The following is a 23,817-nucleotide window of genomic DNA, read 5'->3' as shown; positions in this document are numbered from 1 at the left end:
TTTTCTAACAGAAATTTGCATCCTGTAGCACAAATTCCCAAAAGTTTTGGGACACTGTAAAGTCCATGGAGAATAAGAGCACCTCCCAGCTGTCCACTGCACTGAGGCTAGGAAACACTGACACCACCAATAAATCTACGATAATCGAGAATTTCAATAAGCATTTTTCTACGGCTGGCCATGCTTTCCACTTGGCTACCCCTACCCCGGCCAACAGCGCTGCACCCCCCGCAGCAACGTACACAACCCCCCCCCCGCTTCTCCTTCACCCAAATCCAGGTAGCGGATGTTCTGAAAAAGCTGCAAAATCTGGACCCCTACAAATCAGCTGGGCTAGACACTGGACCCTCTCTTTCTAAAGTGATCCGCCGAAATTGTTGCAACCCCTATTACTAGCCTGTTCAACCTCTCTTTTGTATCGTCTGAGATCCCTAAAGATTGGAAAGCTGCCGTGGTCATCCCCCTCTTCAAAGGGGGAGACACTCTAGACCCAAACTGTTACAGACCCATATCCATCCTGCCCTGCCTTTCTAAAGTCTTTAAAAGACAGGTTAACAAACAGATCACCAACCATTTCAAATCCCACGAACCTTCTTCGCTATGCAATCTGGTTTCCGAGCTGGTCATGGGTGCACCTCAGCCACGCTCAAGGTCCTAAACGATATCATAACCACCATCGATAAAAGACAGTACTGTGCAGCCGTCTTCATCGACCTGGCCAAGGCTTTCGACTCTGTCAATCACTGCATTCTTATCGGCAGACTCAACAGCCTTGGTTTCTCTAATGACTGCCTCGCCTGGTTCACCAACTACTTCTCAGATAGAGTTCAGTGAGTCAAATCGGAGGGCCTGTTGTCCGGATCTCTGGCAGTCTCTATGGGGGTGCCACAGGGTTCAATTCTAGGGACGACCCTTTACTCTGTATACATCAATGATGTCGCTCTTGCTGCTAGTGATTCTCCGATCCACCTCTACGCAGATGACACCATTCTGTATACTTCTGGACCTTCTTTGGACACTGTGTTAACAAACCTCCATACGAGCTTCAATGCCATACAACACTCCTTCCGTGGCCTCCAACTGCTCTTAAATGCTTGTAAAACGAAATGCATTCTCTTCAACTGATTGCTGCCCGCACCCGCCCACCCAACTAGCATCACTACTCTGGACTGTTCTGACTTAGGTATTTGTAGTTGGCCACATATTCTAAGTGTCTGGTTAGACTGGTTAGACTTAACTCTCCTTCCAGACTCACATTAACTTCTCTAGGATAGGGGGCAGCATTTTCACCTTTGGATGAAAAGTATACCCATATTCAACTGCCAGCTACTCATCCCCAGAAGATAAGATATGCATATTATTAGTAGATTTGGATAGAAAACACTCTGAAGTTTCTAAAACTGTTTGAATCATGTCTGTGAGTATAACATAACTTATTTACCAGGCGAAACCCCGAGGACAAACCATTCAGATTTTTTTGTTGTTGACGTCACTCTCTTTTCAATGGATTTTCATTGGGAATACAGATTTCTAATTGACCTTCTTGCAGTTCCTACCGCTTCCACTGGATGTCAACAGTCTTTAGAAATTGGTTGAGGGTTTTTCCTTTGTGTAATGAAGAAGTACGGCCATCTTGATTGAGGGTCACTCGAAGTGTCCTGTTTGTTAGAGGCGCATGACCAGAAGGCTAGCTACAGTTTGTTTTAATCCTGTATCGAACACAGATCATCCCGTCTTCAATTTTATCGATTATTTACGTTAACCTTTTATGGCTGCAATCCCGCTACCGGGATGATATGACAACAGCCAGTGATAGTGCAGGGCGCCATATTCAAACAACAGAAATCTCATAATTAAAATTCCTCAGACATTCATGTGTCTTATATCATTTTAAAGGTAATCTTGTTGTTAATCCCACCAAAGTATCCGATTTCAAATATGCTTTTCAGCGAAAGCACTACGAACGATTATGTTGGGTCACCACAAAACCACAATAAGCACAGCCATTTTTCCAGCGAAAGATAGCTTTCACAAAAAAACAGAAATAGAGAGAAAATTAATCACTAACCTTTGATTATCTTCATCAGATGACACTCATAGGACTTCATGTTACACAATACATGCATGTTTTGTTTGATTAAGTTCATATTTATAACAAAAAATCTGAGTTTACATTGGCGCGTTAGATTCACTAGTTGCAAAAACATCAAGTGATTTAGCATAGCCACATCGTTTCAACAGAAATACTCATCATAAATGTAGATGATAATACAAGTTATACACATAGAATTATAGATATACCTCTCCTTAACCTCTAACGAGCCTCTACCCCGGGTCCGGGAGCACCCCCCATCCCCCCACACACTGATTAGCATAGCTAGCATAGCTTCACAAGTAGATAGTAGCATCTAAATATCATTAAATCACAAGTCCAAGGACACCAGATGAAAGATACAGATCTTGTGAATAAAGCCACCATTTCAGATTTTTAAAATGTTTTACAGGAAGACAAAATATGTAAATCTATTAGCTAAACACGTTAGCAAAATACACCACTATTCTAACTCCATCAGTTTCTACTCCTTCAGGTGCTATCACCAATTCGGCTCAACTAAGATATTGATAGCCACTAACCAAGAAAAAACCTCTTCAGATGACAGTCTGATAACATATTCATGTATAGGATAGTTTTTGTTAGAAAAAAGTGCATATTTCAGGTAGAAATCACAGTTTACAATTGCCCGACCATCACAAATCGACTAGAATTACTAGATAGAGCAACGTGTATGACCAATTTACTCATCATAAAACATTTCATAAAAATAGACAAAGCATAGCAATGGAAAGACCCATTCTGTTGATTTCAGACCATATTTCAGATTTTCTAAGCGTTTTTCAGCGAAAACACAATAAATCGATAGTTAGCATACCACATGTGCAAACGTTACCAGAGCATCGATTCCAGCCAAAGAGCGCTATAACGTAATCACCGCCAAAATATATTAATTTTTTCACTAACCTTCTCAGAATTCTTCCGATGACACTCCTGTAACATCATTTACAATATACATATACAGTTTGTTCGAAAAGGTGCATATTTAGCCATACAAAACCGTGGTTACACAATAAAAATACTAGGAAATCAAGCCTCAATATGTCTGACGTCATCTATCAGAGTACTAGTTTAATTGAAAGCTAATCATATACTTGACTAAAAAATACAGGGTTGACAGGAATCGAAAGACAAATTAGTTCTTAATGCAACGCTGATTTACATTTTTAAAATTATCCTTACTTTTCAATACAGGGTTCGCCAAGTGAAGCTATACCAAACAAAATGGCGAAATATGCGTTTAAAATATTTCGACAGAAACACGATTTATCATATTAAATATTGCTTACTTTGAGCTGTTCTTCCATCAGATTCTTGGGCAATGTATCCTTTCTATGTTATAAACGTCTTTGGGCGATAGATGTCCTCTGTCCTTCGAAATGTCCACACCAACGACCGACACCCCAAAACGTGTCCAAAGTTTCAGAGATGCACAACAAATAAATCCTCAAAATCGCACTAAACGGATATAAATTGCTATAAAACGGTTCAAATTAACTACATTATGATGTTTTTAACAACTATAACGACTGAAAACATGACCGGAGAAATATTGCTGGTTAGACAACGATTTGGAACGAGGCAAGTCGATGGCCTTCACGCTTCAGGCGCACGACGAGAAAGGGCTCCCTATACATTTTGGTCTTTATAATGGCTGTGAATGTCCCATCGATTTCATTCAAAACGTGATGACGTACAGACACCCAGAGGAAGACGTAGGCAGTGTCGGTTTCTTCATAGCATTCACTGTCGCCTTAAAAACAGACTCCAGATCAGAGGTAAAAATTTCTGGAATCTGAACCCTGTCATGAAAAGTGCTGTAGAAATTGTTCTGTACCACTCAGAGACAAAATTCCAACTTCTATAGAAACTAGAAGGTTTTTCTATCCAATAATAACAATAATATGCATATTGTACGATCAAGAATTTAGCACGAGGCAGTTTAATTTGGAGACCCAAATATGCTAATGCGGAACAGCACCCCCTAGTTTCCAAGAAGTTAATGCAACCGCTGTGTCAGATTTCAAAAAAACTTTACGGAAAAATAAACCATGCAATAATCTGAGACGGAGCTCAGAAACAATAGCCAAATTAGCCGCCATGTTGGACTCAACAGAAACCAGAAAATACATGATAAATGTTTCCTTATCTTTGATGACTTCTTCAGAATGCAGTCCTAGGAATCCAGGTCCACAATAAATGCTTGATTTGTTCGATAATGTCCGGATTTATGTCCAATTAGCTACTTTGGAATTGTTTACCAAAATCCCTAACCAAAGTCACAAAGCGCGACCACTATAACGTGACGAAATGTCCAAATGTTCTGTTACAGTCAGTAGAAACATGTCAAACGATGTACTGAATCAATCTTTAGAATGTTTGTTAACATACAACATTCTAAAGAACAGGGCTCCGGCAGCCGAGCGGAAATGGAGGAAAACTCGCCTCCCTGCGGACCTGGCATCCTTTACTCCCTCCTCTCTACATTCTCCTCTTCTGTCTCTGCTGCTAAAGCCACTTTCTACCACTCTAAATTCCAAGCATCTGCCTCTAACCCTAGGAAGCTCTTTGCCACCTTCTCCTCCCTCCTGAATCCCCTCCCCCTCTCCCCCCCCTCCCTCTCTGCGGATGACTTCGTCAACCATTTGAAAAGAAGGTCGACGACATCCATCCTCGTTTGCTAAGTCAAACGACACCGCTGGTTCTGCTCACACTGCCCTACCCTGTGCTTTGACCTCTTTCTCCCCTCTCTCTCCAGATGAAATCTCGCGTCTTGTGACGCCGGCCGCCCAACAACCTGCCCGCTTGACCCTATCCCCTCCTCTCTTCTCCAGACCTTTCCGGAGACCTTCTCCCTTACCTCACCTCGCTCATCAACTCATCCTTGACCGCTGGCTACGTCCCTTCCGTCTTCAAGAGAGCGAGATTGCACCCCTTCTGAAAAAACCTACACTCAATCCCTCCGATGTCAACAACTACAGACCAGTATCCCTTCTTTCTTTTCTCTCCAAAACTCTTGAACGTGCCGTCCTTGGCCAGCTCTCCTGCTATCTCTCAGAATGACCTTCTTGATCCAAATCAGTCAGTTTCAAGACTAGTCATTCAACTGAGACTGCTCTTCTCTGTGTCACGGAGGCGCTCCGCACTGCTAAAGCTAACTCTCTCTCCTCTGCTCTCATCCTTCTAGACTATCGGCTGCCTTTGATACTGTGAACCATCAGATCCTCCTCTCCACCCTCTCCGAGCTGGGCATCTCCGGCGCGGCCCACGTTGGATTGCGTCCTACCTGACAGGTCGCTCCTACCAGGTGGCGTGGCGAGAATCTGTCTCCGCACCACGTGCTCTCACCACTGGTGTCCCCCAGGGCTCTGTTCTAGGCCCTCTCCTATTCTCGCTATACACCAAGTCACTTGGCTCTGTCATATCCTCACATGGTCTCTCCTATCATTTCTATGCAGACGACACACAATTAATCTTCTCCTTTCCCCCTCTGATAACCAGGTGGCGAATTGCATCTCTGCATGTCTGGCAGACATATCAGTGTGGATGACGGATCACCACCTCAAGCTGAACCTCGGCAAGACTGAGCTGCTCTTCCTCCCGGGAAGGACTGCCCGTTCCATGATTCGCCATCAACGGTTGACAACTCCATTGTGTCCTCCTCCCAGAGTGCTAAGAACTTGGCGTGATCCTGGACAACACCCTGTCGTCTTCAACTCACATCAAGCGGTGACCCGTTCCTGTAGGTTCATGCTCTACAACATTCGCAGAGTACGACCCTGCCTCACACAGGAAGCAGCGCAGGTCCTAATCCAGGCACTTGTCATCTCCCGTCTGGACTACTGCAACTCGCTGTTGGCTGGCTCCCTGCCTGTGCTATTAAACCCTACAAACTCATCCAGAACGCCGCAGCCCGTCTGGTGTTCAACCTTCCCAAGTTCTCTCACATCACCCCGCTCCTCCGCTCTCTCCACTGGCTTCCAGTTGAAGCTCGCATCGCTACAAGACCATGGTGCTTGCCTACGAGCTGTGAGGGGAACGGCACCTCCGTACCTTCAGGCTCTGATCAGGCCCTACACCCAAACAAGGGCACTGCGTTCATCCACCTCTGGCCTGCTCGCCTCCCTACCTCTGAGGAAGTACAGTTCCGCTCAGCCCAGTCAAAACTGTTCGCTGCTCTGGCACCCCAATGGTGGAACAAACTCCCTCACGACGCCAGGTCAGCGGAGTCAATCACCACCTTCCGGAGACACCTGAAACCCCACCTCTTTAAGAATACCTAGGATAGGATAAAGTAATCCTTCTAACCCCCCTCCCCTTAAAAGAGTTAGATGCACTATTGTAAAGTGGTTGTTCCACTGGATATCATAAGGTGAATGCACCAATTTGTAAGTCGCTCTGGATAAGAGCGTCTGCTAAATGACTTAAATGTAAATTAAATGTACATCTTGAATAACGTTCCAACCGGAGAATTACATTGACTTCAGTTGACCGATGGAACGGGCTCCATCTCACGTGAACGCGCTTCTTCAATGCGTGATCACCTTGTGGCAGTGGTGACTAAATCCTGTCTCCTTCGGCCCCCCTTCACATTAGAGTCATCAGACAAAGTTCTATTGACTGTTGACATCTAGGTGAAGCCGTAGGAAGTCATCAAAAAAACTCATCAATACCTCGCTGTAATTTCAATGAGAGCTTGGTTGAAAATCTGGTACCCCCAGAAAAATTCCAAACAGGAAGTGGAACTTCTCAGGTTTTTGCCTCCCATATGAGTTCTGTTATACTCACAGACATAATTCAAACAGTTTTAGAAACTTCAGAGTGTTTTCTATCCAATACTAATAATAATATGCATATATTAGCAACTATGACATAGGAGCAGTCCGTTTACTCTGGGCACTTCTGTGCACCTTTCATCCAAGCTACTCAATACTGCCCCTGCAGCCATAAGAAGTAAAAAAAAAAATACCTAAAGTTGTATTACAAAAGTAGTTTGAAATGTTTTGGCAAAGTTTACAGGTAACTTTTGAGATATTTTGTAGTCACGTTTCACAAGTTGGAACCAGTGTTTTTCTGGATCAAACCGCCAAATAAATGGACATTTTGGATATATATCGACGGAATTAATCGAACAAAAGGACCATTTGTGATGTTTATGGGACATATTGGAGTGCCAACAACAGAAGCTCGTCAAAGGAAAGGCATGAATTATATTTTTATTTCTGCGTTTTGTGTCGCGCCTGCAGGGTTGAAATATGCTTCTCTCTCTTTGTTTACTATGGTGCTAACTCAGATAATAGCATCGTTTGCTTTCGCCGAAAAGCCTATTTGAATTCTGATATGTTGGCTGGATTCACAATCAGTGTAGCTTTAATTTGGTATCTTTCATGTGTGATTTAATGAAAGTTAGATTTTTATAGTAAAATATTTGAATTTGGCGCTCTGCATTTTCTCTGGCTCTTGGCCAAGTGAGACAGTAGCGTCCCGCCTAAACTCAGATTTTTGGATATAAATATGAACTTTACCGAACAAAACATACATGTATTGTGTAACATGAAGTCCTATGAGTGTCATCTGATGAAGATCATCAAAGGTTAGTGATTAATTTGATCTCTATTTCTGCTTTTTGTTACTCCTCTCTTTGGCTGGAAAAATGGCTGTGTTTTTCTGTGGACTATGTACTGACCTAACATAATCGCAAGGTGTGCTTCGCCGTAAATCCTTTTTGAAATCAGACATTTTGGCTGGATTCACAACAAGTGTAGCTTTAATTTGGTGTCTTTCATGTGTGATTTCATGAAAGTTTGATTTTTATAGTAATTTATTTGAATTTGGCGCTCTGCATTTTTACTGGCTTTTGGCCAAGTGGGACGTTAGCGTCCCACATATCCCAGAGAAGTTAAGCATCTCCAATCCAAAATTAAATCTAGAATTGGCTTCCTATTTCGCAACAAAGCCTCCTTCACTCATGCTGCCAAACATACCATCGTAAAACTGACCATCCTACCGATCCTTGACTTCGGCGATGTCATTTACAAAATAGCCTCCAACACTCTACTCAGCAAATTGGATTTTGTCTATCACAGTGCCATACGTTTTGTCACCAAAGCCCCATATACTACCCACCACTGTGACCTGTATGCTCTCGTTGGCTGGCCCTTGCTTCATATTCGTTGTCAAACCCACTGGCTCCAGGTCATCTATAAGTCTTTGCTAGGTAAAGCCCCGCCTTATCTCAGCTCACTGGTCGCCATAGCAACACCCACCCGTAGCACGCGCTCCAGCAGGTATATTTCACTGGTCATTCCCAAAGCCTTGTTCTCCTTTGGCCACATGTCCTTCCAAAAATCACTGAAGTTGGAGACTTATATCTCCCTCACTAACTTTAAGCATCAGCTGTAAGAGCAGCTTACCGATCACTGCACCTGTACACAGCCCATCTGTAAGTAGCTCACCCAACTACCTCATCCCCGTATTGTTATTTATTTTTGCTCTTTTGCACCCCAGTATCTCTACTTGCACATCATCATCTGCACATCTATCACTCCAGTGTTAATGCTAAATTGTAATTATTTCCCCACTATGGCCTATTTATTGCCTTACCTCCCTAATCTTTCTACATTTGCACACACTGTATATAGATTTTTCTATTTTGTTATTGACTAAGTTTGTTTATCCCATGTGTAACTCTGAGTTGTTGTTTTTGTCGCACTGCTTTGCTTTATCTTGGCCAGGTCGCAGTTGTAAATGAGAACTTGTTCTCAACTTGTCTACCTGGTTAAATAATGGTGAAATAAAAAAAGACTGGCCTGCTAATGCTGAGTTTTTATGTTGTCCACTCTAGCTTCCTGCAGTTAGTCTGGGCGTCTGGTTAAGGAAATGGGTTTTGCTAGGGATAGCTTGAGCTGACAATGACTTGGTGATAAANTGCTAGGGATAGCTTGAGCTGACAATGACTTGGTGATAAAAATCTCAAAGCTGGCATTCTATAGACAAGATGTGGTGTGTGTGACCCGAGATAGCCTGGAAAAGTTTAGAACAATACCTCATTGTCTCATCTTTCTGGCATCTGGGAAACTAAGCCAGGTTGGAAGTAAAACAACATCCAGTTCAGATAACCAGGAGATGGACAAAGGTGGCTTTTGGGAACGGTAGAAATGACTGACTGAGCATTTATGGCCTATAGAAGATCTCTTTTTTTCATTATCAGTTAAGCTCTCGGCAACACAACTTAGAGTGTGCGGTCAACGGTTTCATTATTGCAATAATTAATCGATGTTGAATAAAGATGATTGTTTGAATAATTGTCCAAGTCTCTCTCTCAGTACTGAAATTTCCACTACAGCAGTTGTTGGTAATTCCGTCTGACTGGATGCCAAAGCTGTTTAGCACATATTGGGCGCTCTTGTCCATGGCGTCGGAGAGCGACTGATGGAAGTAAGCCTTGAGATCAGGGCTCCAGTGGACACACACACTCTCCAGTGTGCATTCGTAGTCACTCCTTGATTTCGAGGCCAAGAGCTTTTTGATGGCATGCTGATAATCGGCTACAGCTTGACCCCATCTTGTGCTTCACATTGTTCGAGATGTGGTTCCAGCAATTGACAATCCTGGCTTGCGGCAGCACAGACTGGATTTCTCCCTCAATAGCCGCCTCACGGTCTGTGCAGAAGATTGCTGTTGATAGTTGGTGAAGGAGTGAAAGGATGGTGCGAAAGAACTGTTTGTGGTTTTCCATGTGCCGGGTGGTGTGAATGAAGTAGGCCAGGGGAAGGACAGGTGCCTCTTCAAACGCTACATGGCGGAAAACAAAGGGTGAAACATAAAAATTGCCCAGGTCAAACATGGTGTCATAGTGAAAAATGTGTGCTCCTTGGTGTTTGCTTTTAATGACTGCCTTGGCCTCTTCAACCATTTCTGGTGCTGCCACTACCAGAAAGGCTGCGGGTCGAGTCTCCATATGGGTGACAAATCCGGGGAGAATGTCACCCATCATATGTGTTACCACCAACTCGTCCTGGTCCAAAACAGTGACGTCCTTTGTTCCGCGAATTGTGTTCTTCACTTGTGCCAAGTTGCGAGGTTGGTACTCTGGCATGAATGATGCATTTGGGGGTGGTGGTGGGTTATCGGTCATGTCCGAGTGTACTTTGCCAGGTGTTTCAGTCTTTCGCCTGGACATTTAATCTATAATTGAGGGAGCCAATCAGATGAAATCCCTTGCTTGCTGCTGTTGGCTGTTGCCGTGGGGGTGGGGGACAGCGGAGTGTGCCTCCTCACCAAAGTAGTGAATTAGCACAGTATGAGGCTGATGCAGCAACTCATACTCCTTTTTTTGGAGCCCTGGTGCACCCTTAGTTTTAGTGAACGGCGCGAAAGGCTGTGGGATCCCTTCTGAATCCATCGCTTTTGGTCCGCCTTCCAGTCATCACATGACGAGGAACTACCCGCAAACATAAAAATGTCTCCAGGATGGGGTGGAGTGGTGGAAGATGGGATACGTTAGAGGGATCAACTGTTTCAAACATTTCAGCTGCTTGTTCTGGTGTTAAAACCTTTTCTCAATAGGGGTGCGCTGTTTTCACTTTGTAAAAAATCGTTCCCAAATTAAACTGCCTCGTACTCAATTCTTGCTCGTACAATATGCATATTATTATTACTATTGGATAGAAAACACTCTCTAGTTTCTAAAACCGTTTATATCTGTGAGTAAAACAGAACTCATTTTGCAGCAAACTTCCTGTCAGGAACTGAAAAATCTGAAATCGGGGGCTCTGTTCCAGGGCCATCCTATTAATTTGCATGAAATCTATGGGTCTACATGCACTGCATACGCCTTCCACTAGATGTCAATAGACAGTGAGAGGTGGAATGGAGTGTATAGCTTTATCTGAGGCCGAATAAGACCTCTTGGAATGACGAGACCAGTCTTTTCCACCGTTCAGCTTGGTGCGAGAAGGACCTCTGGATTGCGTTCTGAAAAGCTTTCGTTATAGACGTTAGATATCTCCGGCTCTGATTTTATTTGATATATGTGTTAAAAACATCATAAACTAGTTATTTTAAACCGACATATCAGTTTATATCAGTTTATTGCGATTTTCGGTATTTTCTTTGTTTTGCGTTATGGTGAGTTGGACACTCCTGCGCCACATAGCTAGCTTTGTTAGCTAATTCGACAGATGAAGACGACATTCTACAACCGAACAACGATTATTCTGGACAAAGGACACCTTGTACAAGATTCTGATGGAAGCTCATCAAATAGTAGGAACCATTTATGATGTTATTTCGTATTTCTGTCAAATGTTTAGACGTATATTCCGCCCTGATTTTGGGCGCTGTCTCGCTATAACGTAAGCTGTATGTCGTACTAAAGTTATTTTAAAAAATCTTACACAGCGGTTGCATTAAGAACTAGTGTATCTTTAATTTGCTGTCCAACATGTATTTTTTTGTAAAGTTTATGATTAGTTATTTGATTAGATTAGGTGCCTCTCCAAGATTTCTCCGGACAATATTTATGCATTTTGACTACGTATTCACATTGTAAAACCACGATTTGTGCCGCTAAATATGCACATTTTCGAAACAAACCATATATGTATTGTGTAACATGATGTTATAGGACTGTCATCTGATGAAGTTTGTGAAGGTTAGTGAAACAATTTATATCTTTTGCTGGTTTATTCGCTATCGCTAACGTTGCGTTGAATGAATGCGGTTGTGTGGTAGGCTATTGTAGTAAGCTAATATAATGCTATATTGTGTTTTCGCTGTAAAACACTTAAAACATCTGAAATATTGGCTGGATTCACAAGATGTTTGTCTTTCATTTGCTGTACACCATGTATTTTTCATAAATGTTTTATGATGAGTATTTGGGTATTTCACGTTGGTCTCTGTAGTTATTCTAGCTGCTGTGGTGAGATTTGTGATGGTGGCTGCAATGTAAAACTATGATTTATACCTGAAATATGCCAATTTTTCGAACAAAACATATGCTATACAATAAATATGTTATAAGACTGTCATCTGATGAAGTTGTTTCTTGGTTAGTGACTATTTATATCTTTATTTGGTCGAATTTGTGATAGCTACCTATGCGGTAAAAAAATGGTGAAAATATGCAGTTGAGTCTTTTGCTATCGTGGTTAGCTAATAGAAATACATATTGTGTTTTCGCTGTAAAACATTTTAAAAATCGGAAAAGATGGCTGGATTCACAAGATGTGTATCTTTCATCTGGTGTCTTGGACTTGTTATTTCATGATATTTAGATGCTAGTATTTACTTGTGGTGCTATGCTAGGCTATGCTAGTCAGCTTTTTTACTGATGAGGGTGCTCCCGGACCTGGGATTGTGACCAAGTAGAAGTTAAAGGCAGCAGGCGTGTGGTGTATACTTGCTGGGGTATTTATTGGGGGACCTGGGGTAGAGATGGAGCAATCTGGGAGACGGAGGGGGGTTGCGCATTGGCTATGCTTCCCTTACTCCACACGTCGTAGAGTTGACGACGATAGCTGAGGGTATTCGACCTTTCCAGTTCAATGACCAGCACAGAAAATAATCTATTTTCCTGATGGTAGCACGTTGCTGTAACTTCATCTGGTGAGAGGCCTTTTAACAACTGAGGCAATGTCATCAAAAGTTGGGTCCCTCTTTCTTTTTGGCATTCTGATAAGTATGGAGATGATACATAGGACAAGTTTTCCAGACAGTTACAGGCTAACTATATGGAATGTTATATGGAAAAATGTCCCCTAGTGCTTCAAATAGTTTACCAAGCCAGATTGGGATCCATTCAGAATTAAATTGAGACCTGTTACATTCTACATCAGTTACTTATTTTTGAATGGAAATAATCAGTATGCAAAATTTGACATTGAATGTAAAGAACATGATTCGAAAGTGAATTACATTAGTTTAAATAATTTAACCATATCCCCCTGTAATCAATGATCATTTCTAAATACATGACTTGCCCAATCATGTCTAAGCAATGATTACTTTCAGGAAGGATGGAATTGCACTATGACGCATAACCACAGTGGGCTGCAAGCATAATCCACATAAGCAGTAGCTAGGGGGCCACCGACCATTATYATCATTATTATTTATTTTTTATCAGCGGTCAGTTACTGTTGTGTTACAATAGTAAAATACACAAGGTGAAATTTAGAGATTTGGTTGTGCATCAGCAGTTGGTTAGCAAATAAAAGTTTGTCACATACACATATGTTATCGCAGGGGCAGCTATGGTTAACATTGCATAAGCCTTGGCAAAATGTTGGCAAGAATTGCAGCAAATCCACTGTAATACTGCACCTTTTCTCTGCTCCATGGCAAAATGAGTCTAATTGCATGAAATGTATTCAAAATTGCTAAACCTTTCCCCGCACAATGGCAAATTGGCCACAATTGAAATGTAAATAATTCAACAATTTCAATTTCTCTGCCGTCAAGAGGAGGCACTACAACGTTTTGCCAGCGAGGTGGGGAGCCCCCAAACCAAATATCGGTTACGGCCCCCAAAAAGGCATGTTAAGATCCAAATGATGTTAAATATGTTTCAACAGGACAAATTAAGAAAGACTACAAATGAAATGCTTCACCCACATATTAAACATATTCAAAGTATGTCTAAATGAACAAATATAACGATGTGCAGAATAAATTAGCAATTTCAATTGTCAGTGATTGACATTTCCCCTCATCCCAAATCATCAAGTAGCACCTTTCCATTTAACTGCATAGTAGGTCAGCCAACATGGGACAAGTGCTGGGGAAAAAAATAGTTACACGCTAGATCAAACAATGAAATGCGAACAGAGTTCGGCAGGATGTCATCCAGAGTGTGGAAATTTAAGGCCCTTTGCAAGGGGTCAAAGGTCACAATAGTGCAGAATGGAAAGTATCAACAATAACCAGAGACTGGATGYATTATTAGTGTATTTGTATACAGATCTGCACAGAAAAAAAACGGTTAATTTAACACCCGTTAGTTGGAATTTCTCTACCCCGCACTGTCAGATCGTGAAGTTATAGTTGTCGTAGTTCATGAACATCTTTGACAGGAAAGTTGTGGTTAGCTAATGGCCAACTTCCAGAAAAATTGAGAAATGGGTTGTTTTGTGTATATGTAAGACTTAAAGCATAATAATAAATGCAAAAAGTAACTAAATGTTTTCTGATAGGGTCTATCATAGGGTCTATATCATAGGCCCTGCCCGTGGGTATCATTGGAAGGGGCCACAGTGTCTCCCTACCCCTCATATCTCAGCCTCCAGTATTTATGCAGAAATAGTTTGTGTCAGAGGGCTAGGGTCAATCTGTTATATCTGGAGTATTTCTCCTCTCTCATGCACCCTCTAATTCTCTCTCTCCCTCTCCCTCCCCTCCCAGAGGACCTGAGCCCTGGAACCATGCCTCAGGACTTCCTGGCCTGATGACAACAACCTCTCCCTCAATGTGAGCAAGACAAAGGAGCTGATCGTGAACTATAGGAAAAGGAGGGCTGATCAGGCCCCCATTAATATCGACGGGGCTGAAGTGGAGCAAGTCGAGAGTTCCAAGTTTCTTGGTGTCCACATCACCAACGAACTATCATGGTCGAAACACACCATCACAGTTGTGAAGAGGGCACGACAAGACCTTTCCCCCTCAGGAGACTGACAATATTTAGCATGGGTCCCCAGATCCTCAAAAAGTTCTACAGCTGCACCATCGAGAGCATCCTGAGAGGTTGTATAAACGCCTGGTATGGCAACTGCTGGGCATCTGACCATAAGGCGCTACAGAGGGTAGTGCGTACGGCCCAGTACATATTGTTATGTAATTTTTTTGTGTTACTTATGGATTTAATTTTTAAAAATTACTTTAGTTTACTTGGAAATTTAGTTTACTTCTTCTTGACCTGCATTGTTGGTTAAGGGCTTGTGAGTAAGCACTTCACTGTAAGGTCCACAGCTGTTGTATTCGGCGCATGTGACAAATAAAATGTTATTTATTTGGCTTGGTTTTTGCTCTGGCATGGACTGTCAACTGTGGGACCTTATATAGACAGGTGTGTGCCTTTCCAAATCATGTAAAATCAATTGAATTTACCATAGGTGTACTCCAATCAAGTTGTAGAAACAGCTCTAGGATGATCAATGGAAACAGGATGCACCTGAGCTCAATTTGAGTCTCATAGCAAAGGGGATGAATCAAAATGTATAAACCCGATTTTCACTTCGTCATTACAGGGTATTGTGTGTAGACTGAGGGAAAATGTAAATGTAATCGATTTTAGAATAAGGCTGTAAGGTAATAGCATGTGAAAAAGGGGAAGGAGTCTCAATATATCCAAATGCTCAGTGTTAACTCTGACTGGTAGAGTAGTGGTTATGGTGGTTGATCTCCAAAGGAGGCTTTGAGAGTTTAAATCCCAGAGGAGCAATTAATAAAGCAATATTTTACTTGTTGCCTTTGTGTTCCGATACCTGGTCCACCCGAAAAAAATGCACGTTATGAGTAGTAGGCAAATGAAGGGAAAAAGGTACAATAATATGATGATGGTATAACATTTCTAGCGTCTATTTGCTGGTAATTGGAAACACGTACCAATCGAATTTCGTCCCCCATTCCTAAACACATCCGTCCTATAGTGTAGTGTCATGACGTGGCCCTTTCTGGGTATAGAGCGTGGCATCCCCCTCTCTCTCCTCTCCTACACCCAGGTTCTGTTATCTCAGGTCGTAAATTCCTGGAGGAGACTCTCTCCTCCTGGCCACACAGTATAGAGAGAGAGAGTTTCACAGTAGAACAAAGGAACTTCTTCTACATCACAGAACTTGAGAACTGAACAATATTCATGTTTTGGAGAATGTGTAAACGGTCGGTGGAGAAGCCAGCTACGACCCGGTCCATTTTGTTTCATGTTTGTGACCTCATGAAAGACAATACAGCCACATTTCCATAACTCTGTTTATACAGGTGCCTCCGTTATGAGGTTTGCGTCTAAATATTGTATAAAATTAATGAGTAAAGATGAAACTATTTGTGAAATGATGTAATGCCATGTTAAACCGTTAATGTGAGAGAATTGTATTCCCTTTAAAGTTTAACTAAGTCATTGGCCCGCCCCCATGAGCACAGACATGATCTGGCTCATGGGACAGCCCTTTTCTACTGTTACGAATAAAACCCCCACCTGAAGAAATCCTCTTCAGACCACGCGTACCTCAGTCAGCTGAGGGGGCGAAGGTTGAGTAGAGACCACAAAAACCTCAGTATAAGCTAAGGTTGTAATGGTTGTTGAATTCCTAACTATACCACGTGGAGCATTGGCTACACAGGTGGAAATGGTAAAACTCTGAGACTATCGATCCCAACAGAATAAGAGCAAATCTTAAATACTAATTACTAGTCTGCAGCTAGAAATTATGTGAACTTGAGATGCGAAGACCGACAACTGCCGAAACATCTATTTTCTATAAGAACATTTCTGAATGGTACTCTGAAGTATCCATTCTAACCACGAAAGACTTCAGGGAAGCCAAGAGATAGACGCGCAGATGAACTTTCCAACAGAAAGACGGACGATTCCAACGGAGATCACGATGACACACTGAGCGTAAATATATAGATTGCAATTATTCCCGAATGAATGAGCGTTCATGTGCAAAGGATTAGCATTTCAATTAATATAATTATCAAATGTGTAGTGTCTCTTTTGTATTTCCCGCCCTTCCCAGTCCACACCCACTTCCCTTTGTCCACCAAGCCATCATATCGGCTTAGCCCACTAGGGAACCTCCCCTATCGTTTCCTTGTAACCATTTCTACTGTTTGTTTGTTTATGCATTTCTGTGATTATTTAGTTAGTTAGTAAATAAATGACTAAGACAATTGGTGTATGGATGATTCATAGTAAAGGCTGGGTTYGTGCAGATAACCAACAATTTACGACGTTTGGAATGAGACTAACGTGAGGTAAAGAATAATTCATTAATTAGAAGACTAATTGATCAGATATTAAAATATCTGAAGAGTTATATTAGGAAAATTATAACTTTGTAATCTGAAGGTTTTCCTTGGTGCCCCAACTTCCTAGTTAATTACATTTACATGATTAGTTTAATCACGTAATAATAATTAGAGAATTGATTTGATAAAATAACAGTCTCCAATTTAATGATGACAAAGACACGACAGTAGGTTTTAAAGGTTCATAATCTATGCTTGTAGTCATCAGAAGAAGATTGAGGAACGGTTGGTGGTTCCAAGAATTACAAGCCCCCACACCAATCTCCAACCTCTGAAATCTTGTCTTTGGTGTGTGCATTTCTAAGTTCCCCTTAACATTTTTACTCTGTCTGACTGGTAGAGTAGTGGCTATGGTGGTTGATCTCCAAAGGAGGCTTTGAGAGTTCTAATACCAGAGGAGCAATAAATGGGGCAACATTTTTCTTGTTGCCTTTCTGGGCCTGAAAGAGCAAACTAGAGGTATGTAGTGGGACAGGGACTAGTTCCCATCAAATAGCAAGAATGAAGTGACACCTTGTTTCAAATGTCCTTTCAATAGAGTTGTGGTAACATTATGCTGTGGAGTAACAATACAACCCTTCTCTGCAAAAGCCAACTTTTACCTGGGGGCATGCTTTGTAGACCATTCAAAGGCATTCCTAATCTTGGTCCCCCTGAAGAAACCAACATGTTAAGATAGTTTAGAAATAGTTGTAGTGGTTATGGTGAATTCCCAAAGGAGAGGTTGTGAGTTAAAATCCTTGCAAGAGCATGCCAACTTGCTTTTGTTGCCTTGACAGAACAATGTTGAGGTGGGTTTCCAGAAGGACATTAGACAGCAAGGGAAATTGGATTATAAAAATGTTAGGTTACAGCAACTGGTGTTGAGTAGGAGTGCTGATCTACAATCAAACCCACCCCTGTACATATAATCTTATTCCAGAGACAGTATGATCTAGGCAAAGCTGATCGTAGAACAATACTCCTCTGTATGCATTTATGAAATGTCTCAGGCTAAGAATGCTGAACTGGAATCAGTCCCCCCCCCCCCCCCCCCCCCCACACCCCCCGTCAAAGTAATGTTATTCATTCTACTCAGATTGAAGTTCAGCCAAGTTCACCAAGTGAATGTTGGGTCTTGGGTGCTAATTGTCTTGAACAGTGGTTGAAAACGTACCCAATTGTCAAACTTGAGTAAAAGTAAAGATACGTTAATAGAAAATGACTCAATTAAAATTAAAAGTCACCCAGTAAAATACTAAGTAAACATCATTGCTAAAATATACTTAAGTATCAGTGATAAAAGTATAAATTATTTGACCTTCCTTATATTAAGCAAACCAGACAGCACGATTCTCTTGTTTTTTTATTGAAGAAATAGCCATGGGAACACTCCAACACTCAGACATAATTTACAAACGAAGAATGTGTTTAGTGAGTCACAGGATCAGAGGCAGTAGGGATGTTCTCTTGATAAGTGTGTGAATTGGACCATTTTCCTGTCCGGCTTAGCATTCGAAATGCTACAAGTACTTTTGGGTGCCAGGGTAACTGTATGTTTCCCTGGCACCCAAAGAAAATACATTATTTTCTTTAGAAATGTAGTGAAGTAAAATTTTAAGTTGTAAAGAAACAGATAGAGTAAAAGTACAGGTACAAAAAAAAACAGATATATAAACGGAATGTAGTGGAGTACTTTAAATACATTTTTGTTAAGTAATTTACACCACTGGACTTGAAAGGAACATCTCAATTACCTTGACTAACCGGTGCCCCCGCACATTGACTCTGTATCAGTACCCCATGTATATAGCCTCGCTATTGATATTTTACTGCTGCTCTTTAATTATTTGTTACTTTTATTTCTTATTTTTTAATTAACACATATTTTTCTTAAAACAAAATTGTTGGTTAAGGGCTTGTAAGTCAGCATTTCACTGTAAGGTCTACACGTAGTATTCAGCGCATGTGACAAATACAATTTGATTTGTTACACATGAAAACATGTTGTGAACCTGGTGTGACATTATTGAACCTGTGCTGACACCTAGTGGACACCAAGAGAAACTACACCACACACACACTATAACCTTAAAACAGATGGGATGCTTTACATACGTTGCTCTTTTTTATTAGACACTAATATATATGTCCAATAAACAGATGTTCAAAAGTCGGAATGTAAAGCACAAACGACTGGAAAGTTATTCAAAAGCAGCTGTAGTGAATCAAGCATCTTGAGGTTACCGTCAGAGTATATATTTAAAATGTTCTAATTTATTTAATCTTTATTTAACTAGGAAAGTTGAACTCAACAACATCGACACAGACACAAGTGACTTGCTATATTTGGGAAACAGGATTAACACAGAGAGAACTTGGCAAAATACAATGTATCTGTAGTACGAGTAGACTGGAATATACAGTATCATCGGTAACAATTGTGTACAAGCCACCTAGCTAAAAAAAATACTGGGGCTAGCGGTCATTAGTTACATTTCAACCATAGCGATTCCCTAATTGAGGCGCAACACCGGAACACCAGGAATAATAACTAAACCAACAAACGAGAAATGGTGGAGGCTACCAGAACGAAGAGACATTTTTCCGAATTAACGTGGTGAGTGAAAAACGTAATTACATAGCTCACTCCCTACCCGGTATGTCATTCTACTGTTATACGACTGTATGCGTTGTTTATTGGCAACCTTGATATTTACAAAGTTTTTGGAACGGATTCCTGTTGGAACGTTCCACAAATTATACGCACCCGATACGACTGCACTGTTGGAGCTAGGAACACAAGCATTTCGCTACACCCGCAATAACATCTGTTAAATATATGTATGTAACCAATAACATTTGATTTGATCCATTGACCAGCAGCCTATAGTAAGTACCATGGAAACAAGCAGCCAGTCTGCCAGTGATGAGGAGATAACCTGTGAGGTCATCACTGTCACTATTGGAGCAAAACACTGCTGCAGATGAATTCCAGAAGATTGGGACTGATGACACAATAAGCAAGGACCGCTGTCGAATATACTTCCAAATAACCACAGATTGCGCTCTCGGTTAAGATGCCAACAGATATATTTTACAATGGAGTGTGTGAAACCTATGTCATGACTCACATGTAATTTGGATGTCATTCCCAGTAAGTCTGTCAGATATCACATGAAAACTGCAGCTTGTGGTAACTGAGATTTACTATCGCTTCGAATAATATATGCCATTTTATTAGATGCTTTTATCCAAAGTGACTTGTTCATGCATCCCTCTGCTGTTTCCTGAAGTCCACGATCATCTCCTTTGTTTTGTTGACATTGAGTGAGAGGTTGTTTTCCTGACGCCACACTCGGAGTGCCCTCACCTCCTCCCTGTAGGCTGTCTTGTTTGTGATCAAGCCTACTACTGTTGTGTCATCTGCAAACTTGATGATTTGAGTTGGAGGTGTGCATGGCCACGCAGTCGTTGGTGAACAGGGAGTACAGGAAGGGGCTGGGCACGCACCCTTGTGGGGCCCCAGTGTTGAGGATCAGCGAGGTGGAGATGTTGTTTCCTACCTTCACCACCTGTGGGCGGCCCATCAGAAAGTCAGGGCCCAGTTGCAAAGGGCAGGGTTGAGGCCCAGGGCCTCCAGCTTGATGATGAGCTTGGAGGGTACAATGGTATTGAATGCTGAGCTGTAGTCAATGAAGAGCATTCTTACATAGGTATTCCTCTTGTCCAGTTGGGATAGGGCAGTGTGATGGCGATAGCATCATCTGTGGACCTGTTAGGGCGGTATGCAAACTGAAGTGGGTCTAGGGTGGCCGGTAAGGTGGAGTTGATATGATCCTTGACTTGTCTCTCAAAGCACTTCATGATGACAGAAGTGAGTGATACGGGGCGGTAGTCATTCAGTTCAGTTATCTTTGCCTTCTTGGGTACAGGAACAATGGTAGGCATCTTGAAGCATGTGGGGACAGCAGACTGGGATAGGGAGCGATTTTTAATATGTCTGTAAACACACCAGCCAGCTGGTCTGCGCAAGCTCTGAGGACACAGCTAGGGATGTTGTCTGGGCCAGCAGCCCTGCGATGGTTAACACGTTTAAATGTTTTACTCACGTAGGCCACAGATAAGGAGAGGGGGGGCGCCGTTCTTGTTAGCAGGCCGCAACGGTGGCACTGTATTATCCTCAAAGCGGGCAAAGAAGGTGTTTTAGTTTGTCTGGGGCGTGAGGTCGGTGTCCGTGACGTGGCTGGTTTTATTTTTGTACTCCGTAATTTCCTGTGACCCTGCCACATACGTCTTGTGAGCCATTGAATTGCGACTCCACTTTGTCCCTGTACTGGCATTTTGCTTTTTTAAATTCCTTGCAGAGGGAATAAGTACACTGTTTATATTCAGCCATATTCCCAGACCTCTTTCCATGGTTAATTGCGGTGGTTCGCTCTTGAGGGAACTGCCGATCTGATGTTCAAAAGTTGGTTCGGTTGTAAGAAATGATACATTTCAAGAAAATAAAGTAAAAATAAACAACAAAAGAATCACAAAATAGCAAAGTTGGATCGGAGCTTGGAAAACGGCGGCCATCCAGTACCGCGCTCTCTCTCTCGGTAGAGATGTAAGACGGATGATAAGCTGTGCCTGGTTTTCTTCAGACATAGCGCTTTGCATTCAGGCCAAATAGTTACATTTTTATCTCATCACACCCCAGAATCTTTTGCCTAATGCTCTGAGTCTTTCCTGTGCCTTTTTACTGCCTTTTTCTCAGGAGTGGCTTCCGTCTGGCCACTCTTCTATAAAGCCCAGATTGGTGAATTGCTGTGGAGACTGTTGTTCTTCTGGCAGGTTCTCCCATCTCAGCCAAGGAACTCTATAGTTCTGTCTGAACGGTCATTGGGTTCTTGGTCACCTCCCGGACAAAGGTCCTTGTTGCCTGGTTGTTTAGTTTGGTCGGAGGGCCAGCTCTAGGCAGAGTCTGGGTAGTTCCATATTTTTTCGATTTCCCAATGATGGAGACCACTGTGCTCTTGGAAACTTTCAACACCCTTCCCCAGATATACACTGAGTGTACAGAACATTAAGAACACCTTCCCATATTGAGTTGCATCTAAATTCATCGGGGCATGGACTCTAAATGCTTCCCACAGTTGTGTCAAGTTGGCTGGATGTCCTTTAGGTGGTCGATCACACTGGAAACTGTTAAGCATTAAAAACCCAGCAGTGTTGCAGTTCTTGGCACAAACCGGTGTGCCTGGCACCTACTACCATACCCTGTTCAAAGTCACAAATCTTTTCAAATCTAATTTTTATTGGTCTCATACACATATTTAGCAGATGTTATTGCGGGTGTAGCAAAATGCTTGTGTTCCTAGCTCCAACAGTGCAGTAGTATCTAACAATTCACAACAATACACACAATTCTAAAATACTTAACATAAGTCTACCATTATTAAACTTATTCTTGCTAACTTTATAACCTTATTCAACAACAAAATATAATAATACTATTATATCAATTTCACAGCCTTGTTGTGTTAAATTTCTTACACTGCATACAACAACAGCTGACTACCTAAGGGAAAATAAAACTTTGCTAGGTTACTAAACATTACTTAAGCCAAAATAGTGGGAGTTTCAAAATAACCTTATGACAGTTTTTTATAAACACACCTTCGCCCCATTTTTAACCCATAATTCTCCATGAGAGTATTGTATAAAAAATACTACTACTGGTCAAAAGTTAAAACAAAATTTCAAATAACATAATCAGATCAAAATCACTACTCTGAAAAACTCCACAAAGAAAAAATATTGTACTCTTATGGACATAGGAAAATAGACTTAACCTTTTATGGCTGCAAGCCCTAAGTCGGGATCAATATGACAACAGCCAGTCAAATTCAAAAACCATAAATCTCATAATTAAAATTCCTCAAACATACATGTGTTTTATATCATTTTAAAGGTAATCATGTTGTTAATCCCACCAAACTGTCCGATATCAAATAGGCTTTTCAGCGAAAGCACTACAAACGATTATGTTAGGTCACCACAAAACTAAAAATAATCATAGCATTTTTCCCAGCTAATGATAGCATCACAAAAACCAGAATAGAGATAAAATGATTCACTAACCTTCGATTATTTTCATCAGATGACACTCATAGGACTTCATGTTACACAAAACATGCGTGTTTTGTTTGATTCAATTCATATTTATATCAAAAAATCTGAGTTTACATTGAGGCTACAAGAATCACTAAATGCAAAAACATCAAGTGACTTTGCATAGCCCGTCATTTCAACATGAATACTCATCATAAATATAGATGATAATTCAAGTTATACACATTGAGTTATAGATATACCTCTCCTTAATGCAACCGCAATGTCAGATTTAAAAAAAACTTTAAGGAAAAATAACTGCACGCTATAATCTGAGACGGCGCTCAAATTAGCATGTCACAGCTGCACAGATAGCGTCACTATAAACAACAAAATATATTATAAATATTTCTTTACCTTTGTTGGTTTCGATCAGAAGGCTTAGCAGAAACTCCAGGTCCACAATAAATGTTTGTTTTGTTCGAAAAAATCCGTTATTTATGTCCAATTGTTAGCGCGTTTGGTAAACATATCCAAACGCTAATTCTGGTCAGCTTCATATCGGACAAAAACTTCAAAATGTGATATTACCGGTC

This window comes from Salvelinus sp. IW2-2015, linkage group LG11 (assembly GCF_002910315.2).
Source record: "Salvelinus sp. IW2-2015 linkage group LG11, ASM291031v2, whole genome shotgun sequence".
Taxonomy (NCBI): domain Eukaryota; kingdom Metazoa; phylum Chordata; class Actinopteri; order Salmoniformes; family Salmonidae; genus Salvelinus; species Salvelinus sp. IW2-2015.
Note: the sequence above shows the minus strand (reverse complement) of the source record.